The sequence below is a fragment of the Pinus tabuliformis genome, chromosome X (assembly GCF_031772625.1).
Source record: "Pinus tabuliformis cultivar Carrire ecotype Pingquan chromosome X, CPIR1, whole genome shotgun sequence".
In the NCBI taxonomy this organism is placed as follows: Eukaryota; Viridiplantae; Streptophyta; class Pinopsida; order Pinales; family Pinaceae; genus Pinus; species Pinus tabuliformis.
In genome coordinates, this window is record NC_142308.1 from 77,749,290 (window position 1) to 77,756,023 (window position 6,734).

Genomic DNA, 6,734 nt, shown 5'->3' on the forward strand with positions numbered 1-6,734 from the left:
CTCCTTCATTGGCTTAAGTAAGACTTTATTAACCACCAGAGATTCTCCTCTTTCTGGTGTATTTTCTTCTTCTGCTACCACTGTCGCTGATGCTTCTTCTTCAGCTGGAGCAACAATTGCATTCCTCTGCCTTATGTCTGCATTCTCTGGGCACTCAAAAGCTCTGTGTCCCAGCTTGTTACATCTGTAACATCTTATTTATCTGCCTCTTCCTCTACCTCCTCTTCCTCTGGAAAAACTCCCTCTGCCTCTTGCATCACCTTCTCTAGGTGCATGCTGGGTTGAGCTACTGCTAGCTCCATCTCTAGGTTCTGTAGATCTTCCTCTACCACCTTGACTTCCTTTTCCTCTGAAAGTCCCTCTCCCTTTGACAGACTACTTCCTTATGAGTTTTTCCTTAGCTTTCAGTGCTATCTGATAAGCTTCCTCTACTATTTTAGGAGACAACAAACTTATCTCATCCTGAATGTCCATCCTGAGGCCATTCATGTATCTAGCCACCTTCTCATCTGTGTCTTGAGCTTCTCCTGCTCTTATACTTACTTTATAAAACTCTTCTATATATTCTTTTACTGTTAAAGCTCTCTGTCTAAGATCTTGTATTTGTCTAAACAATGTTTGCTGATAATTACTTGGCAAGAACTTACCTCTTAACTTTGCTACCATTCGGCTCCAGTTCTTGATAGGTTGTTTAACAAGTCTCTTCCTTTCCGCCTGCACACCATCCCACCAGAGTGCTGCATGGCCTTTTAACTTGGTGACAGCAAACTTTACTTTCTTCTCATCCTCTGTTTCCTCGTAATCGAAGAATTTCTCCATGTTGTTAATCCAGTCGATCAATTCTTCTAGATTCAGTCCTCCTTGATATATCGATACTAATTGGTTCCATGGCCTAGCTGTAGATTTTAACATTGACTGAAAGAACCTCATCTCAGGAGTAACCTGTACAGGTTCCTCCTCTTCAGCAGCTTCAATTTCGGGCTCACTGACATCTCCATCATCTATATTTCTATCTGAAGTTAATGCATCCACTCTAGCTCGCAGCTCTTCTACTGTTTCCATTAGTTCAACATTTGTAGCAGGTCGTCCTCTTCCACCACGTCCTCGTCCTCTTCCAACTTTGAAAGCCATCCTTCTTCTGCTCCTGAGATTCAATTCAATGTCAGTTGTTGGCTCTGATACCACTAATGATGGCTTGGGTGCAGGCGTTAAAGACAATCTCCCTAATCTACCTGCAAGTTCTTCTATATCTTGATCAATTTCCCTTTCTTCAATTCTTGAAGCATCAGTCATTAAACTGATATTTCATTTCTTTTAAAAAAAACACCACGGTCATGTTTTATTATCAAACAGTGGATTTCGAGAATTCTTAAAAGAAATATCCCTTTTTGTGGACTTACACATACAACAAATATATATTCACGTTATATATTCCTCTTGCATCGGCGACGTTTATAGACAGAATTTTACCATGGGCAAAGGCTTGTGTATATGTATCGCATCGGTGATAGTTATGTATCGCCGCCCTATATGCTAGTTTTGCCGATATATATATATAAGTCACAATCGCCAAAGCGATGGTCTTCTTCCCTTTGAATCAGCGGATCCGATGCACTAATACACGGCCTTTAATGAATCGGTGGTTTTGCTTTTCGACAGTCGACTCACTTAACAACTCTTCTACCTCCGAGATAACGGACCTAGCGATACATATATGTTGCAATTTATATTAATTCGGCTCCAAATTCGGAACTCGGCCCTTTGTCACGCTATGGCTCCTTTCGGACCAGAAGGCTTTGTAAATCGGGCATTCAACTATCAGTTCCAACGAACCTCTTGATGCCGATATGGTCTCGGATCAACATGGGTAAGAAATTACAGTTATAAGATTTAAAATATACCACGACCACTTAATGAAATTATGCAAGATTTCTTGCTATAAGCAGAGACATATGCGCTATTATAAAATCAAGCCTGTATAAACCATAAAATGAAAAGGGAAACGATTCAATGATTAACATACAACATTTGCAGTGTGAGGAAATAGGAACCTTTCAACACCGTCGCACTATCCAATAATCGACAAGTACATATTACTCTACACATGCATATCACAGAGTCGTTTAATAAGAGAAACCGAGAGAACAATTTTTTCCAAAATAATACTATGGCGCTCGCCCCTCTCTTCTATCTGATGAGAGCTTTGCTGCCTCTTTATTTATAACTAAGGATAGGCCCTCTCGGTCCTTATCCAATACAAAGAAAAGCATGCTTTACAGGATGATTTAAAGTTTGATAAGCTCTATTACAAATAGCATGATTTATTGCTAGAATTTATTCTATTTTTAACTAAGAAAGCATAGAAATTGCAGGCTAAAGGACCCCACTCCCTTGCATGTAATTTTTTTTTTTTTTGGACTTTTGGAATAATTTGGAAGATTTCTCCCCCCTGAGTCACATGCTCCCGCATCATTTTCATTAAGTTTCATGCTTCCACGTGCAAATATATACATGTGTATTTTATTTTGGTAAAGTGATTGGTTTGTTTCACCTTCTCTGTAGGGATCACAGGGAGGTGGCTCAGGAACATGTCCAACAAGGGAACCAAATGCCACAAAACTAATGTAAAATGTGGGCTTGAAGGGTTTTGACAATGAGGAAATGTAAGTAGGGAAAACTGGTTTGTTAATATATATACATATATTAGGCATAATGGTGGTTGTTGTATAGATATATGTTGAAACAACACTACCGCCATAATTTCCCTCAACCTAAGCGCTATTACCAAGAGTTAGGAAAATTCTCATTATGGGGTAAAGGATACACAGCATACTTGAGGGTGGTGACGAGGTTTATGATGGAGTAAACGATGGGTGGCCCAAATGATGCATTTGGAAGTAGTATGAAACCATACCATTAAAAGAATATGTTTCAAGGATTGCATTGAAGAGGTTTTACTTGACCACCAGATTCTACTCTCCAAAAGGAATATCAAGTCGTAAAAGGAAGATCAAGAATGGGCACAACGTAATCGAAGTTCAACAGAGCATGAAAGATCGACGCAACAATTATGGTTGAAATATAGAACTATTTTGTTATGTTATATTCTTTGGTTATGTTATTTTTTGGACCCTATATTAGGTGGGAAGACCTACCTATGGTTTTGTGCATGGTTTTTGCACATGGTTTTGGGCAAGATGGTTTTCGGTCCATGGTATTGGATGCTCGGCATGTATATATATATACGTATTGTAACATTAAAAGGAATATAATGAGAAATCAATTTGGTAGTCCCTATTTTGGGATCCAGGGGAAAATCTTTGTGTATATTTGTTTTATGTGTTATTCTCTCGCTATTGTTTATTTTTTGTTTTTAGAATTCGTATGCAGTTAATTTCTGTACGGGGTTAAAACCTACATTTGGCATCAGAGTTGTTCTAGATTAAAGGGGACACCTTTGTTGCTGAGGGTTTTTGCTTGGGCTTGTGGTAGACATTGTTCAGTGGGAGATCTGTGGGATCGATTTTGGTGGTGAAAGAAGATGGCAAGCAGTGGAAAGATAGAGATCGAGAAATTTAATGGTCAGAGTTTTTAGTTGTGGAAACTCAAGATGGAGGATCTGTTGGTGGATAAAGATTAGTGGATTGCGGTAGATTCAAGTACTAAACCAACGGGAGTGTCTGATGAAGAATGGAAGAAGTTGGATCAGAAGGCAAAAAGCATAATACAATTGTGTGTCTCATATTTAGTATTGTTGAGTGTATCAGGGGAAGCTACGGTGAAGGCTTTGTGGGACAAGTTAGGGACTTTGTACCAATCTAAGTCTCTGATGAATAAACTATTCCTACGGAAAAAGTTGTATAACCTGAGGATGAAAGATGGAGACTTGGTGACAAAGCATCTGAATGCATTTAATACTGTGGTAAGTCAGTTATTATCTATTGATATTAAAATTTCAGATGAATATAAGTGCATCAATTTGTTGTGTTCTCTACCAGATTCATGGGATAGTATGGTTATTGCAATAGGTAGCAACGCAACTTCCTTGTAGTTTTATGAGATAGTCTCATCCTTTCTAACATAGGAGATGATACAGAAAAATATGGAGAGCCGAAATGGTGATGCCTTGTCTGTATGAGGATGGTCCTCGAACAGAAACAAAAATAAGCCTTCAAGTGGGAGATTTAAATCTAGAGGGAGATCTAAATCTCCAAGAAAACCTGTAAAGGTGTGCTAGAAATGCAGAAAGGAAGGGAACTACAAAAGGGACTTTAAATCTAAAACTATTTACAAAGGAAAGGGGTCTAATGATGCTCCTTCTATAGAGGCACAAAACACCTCATATGAAGGTGGATACATGTACTTGGATTCCTCAAGTACACATGTAGATCATGAGGCATGGTTGATTGACTCAGGTGCATCCTTTCATTTCACTCCCCATAGAGAGTGGTTTTGCGAGTATGAGAAATATGATGGTGGTGATGTCTTCTTGGGCGATGACAAGAAGTCTAAAATCGTTGGTCATGGAAAATTTTAGTTGAATTTTCAAGGTGGAAGGATTAGAACACTTTCGGTTGTTTTGCATATTATTGGATTGGCCAGAAATCTGATTTCTGTAAGAAAGCTGGATCATGCAGGTGTAAAAGAAGTGTTTGAGAAGGATACCTGCAAGATGGTTTGGGGAGCACTGGTATTGATACGGGGAGTTCGGATTGGAACTTTGTATAAGCTATGAGGTAGCACTATTGTTGATGGGTTCAAGAGTTCTGTGGTTCGTGAAAGTGGAGCAGAAAATCTAATGGTCTCTAGAGAAAAGACCATGCTACGGCATCAAACGCTTGAACATCTTGGAGAGAAAGGCCTTTAAATACTTCATGGTAAAGGTATGGTAGAAGGTATGACTAATAGCTCTCTCGATTTTCATTTCTATGAAAACTATGTATATGGGAAGCAGAATCGGGTGAGTTTCCCCTCTGGTGGTAAGAGGGTGACACAAATATTAGAGCTTATGCACAGTGATGTGTTTGGACCTGTGAAGGTTCCATCACTAGGTAAGTCTCTGTACTATGTATCATTATAGATGACCTCTCAAGGAATACATGGATATATTTCCTCAAGAAGAAATCTAAAGTCTTTGAAAATTTTAAAGAATTTAAGGCTCTGGTGGAAACATAGATAGAGAAGAAGATAAAGGTGTTGAGGGCAGATAATGGTGGAGAGTTTTGCAAGAAGTAATTTGAAGAATTCCGTAAGAAGTGTGGTATAGCATGGCAGAAGACTACTCCATACACAGCTGAGCAAAATGGAGTCGCATAAAGAATGAACAAGATATTGATGGAAATGGAAAGAAGTATGCTCAATGGTGCTAGGTTAGGACATGAATTCTGGGTAGAGGCAATGGAGACAACATGTTACTTGGTCAACAAATCAGCTTCATCAGTGTTGGAGGATAAGACTCCACGAGAGGTATGGACTGGTAAGAAACCCTCTCTTTCACACCTGAGGGTATTTGGATGTGATGCGTATGTACATGTTCCAAAGGATAAAAGAAGAAAGTTGGATAGTAAATCTGAAAAGTGCATATTTATTGGGTATAAGGATTGTTTAAAGGGTTATAAACTTTGTAATCTAGTAACAAGGAAGCCTGTGTACAACTGAGATGTGGTGTTCAGAGAGGTGAAAGATGTTATTAAACATGAAGTCCAATCAAAGGAACCTGAGAAGATAGAGTTTGAGATAAAGGAGGAGTCAAAGGAAGAAGAATAAGACTCTACAGCAGAGAAGGAATCAAAAGTTGAAGAGCCACAAAATCTGGTTGTGAGAAGATCAGTTCGAGAAATAAGGAAGCTAGAAAGGTATAGTCCATTTGTTTTCTGTTCAAAATTTTCTTTATCTATTACTGATGATGATCCCAAAACTATGAAGGAAGCAATAGATTCAGAGGATGGAAAACTTTGGAAAGAGGCCATGGTTGATGAAATGACATCTTTGCATAAAATTGAGGCTTGGGATCTAGTGGAGTTGCCGGATGGAAGGAAACCCATTGGCAACAAATTGGTGTTCAAGAAGAAGACAAATGTAGAAGAAAAGGTGGAGAAATACAAAGTTCGGTTGGTAGAGAAAGGTTATTCCCAGGTGTTGGGAATTGATTTTGGTGATATTTTTTTCTCTTGTTGCCAAGGTAGCTTCTATTAGACTACCTTTATCTATTGTTGTTGCTTTTTATTTTGAGGTAGAACATATGAATTTGAAGACATAATTTCTTCATAGGGATCTTGAAGAACATATCTACATGAAGCAACCCAAAGGCTTTGCGGTCTGTTGTGGTCACCAACAACCCCCCCTTTTTTTGTTTGATATTAGCAATAACACCAAGCAAAGGGGGGACCCTGAACATAAAATCCAAAAAATATTTTTGTTAAAGTTTTTGTATTTTTCTCCCTAAAAGCTTGATCGCATCGCGAAGAGAGAGTGAAGCGCTTCCTAAACGTGAAAAGCAAAGCTGCGAAGAAGCGACGCGAAGTTCATCGCGTCGCATGCACATTCAAAACGCTCTTAAAGAGAAAACCTTAAGGAACCACCGACCGCCGATATGCGACATCGCACATCGCAAGCGTCGCATGAAGCAGCATAAGCAATTGAATGAAATCTGCGATCTGCGATCTGCGATATCTGCGATCTGCGATATCGGCGACCTGCGATAACACTTAATGACGTCGCAGCCCTCGATACTA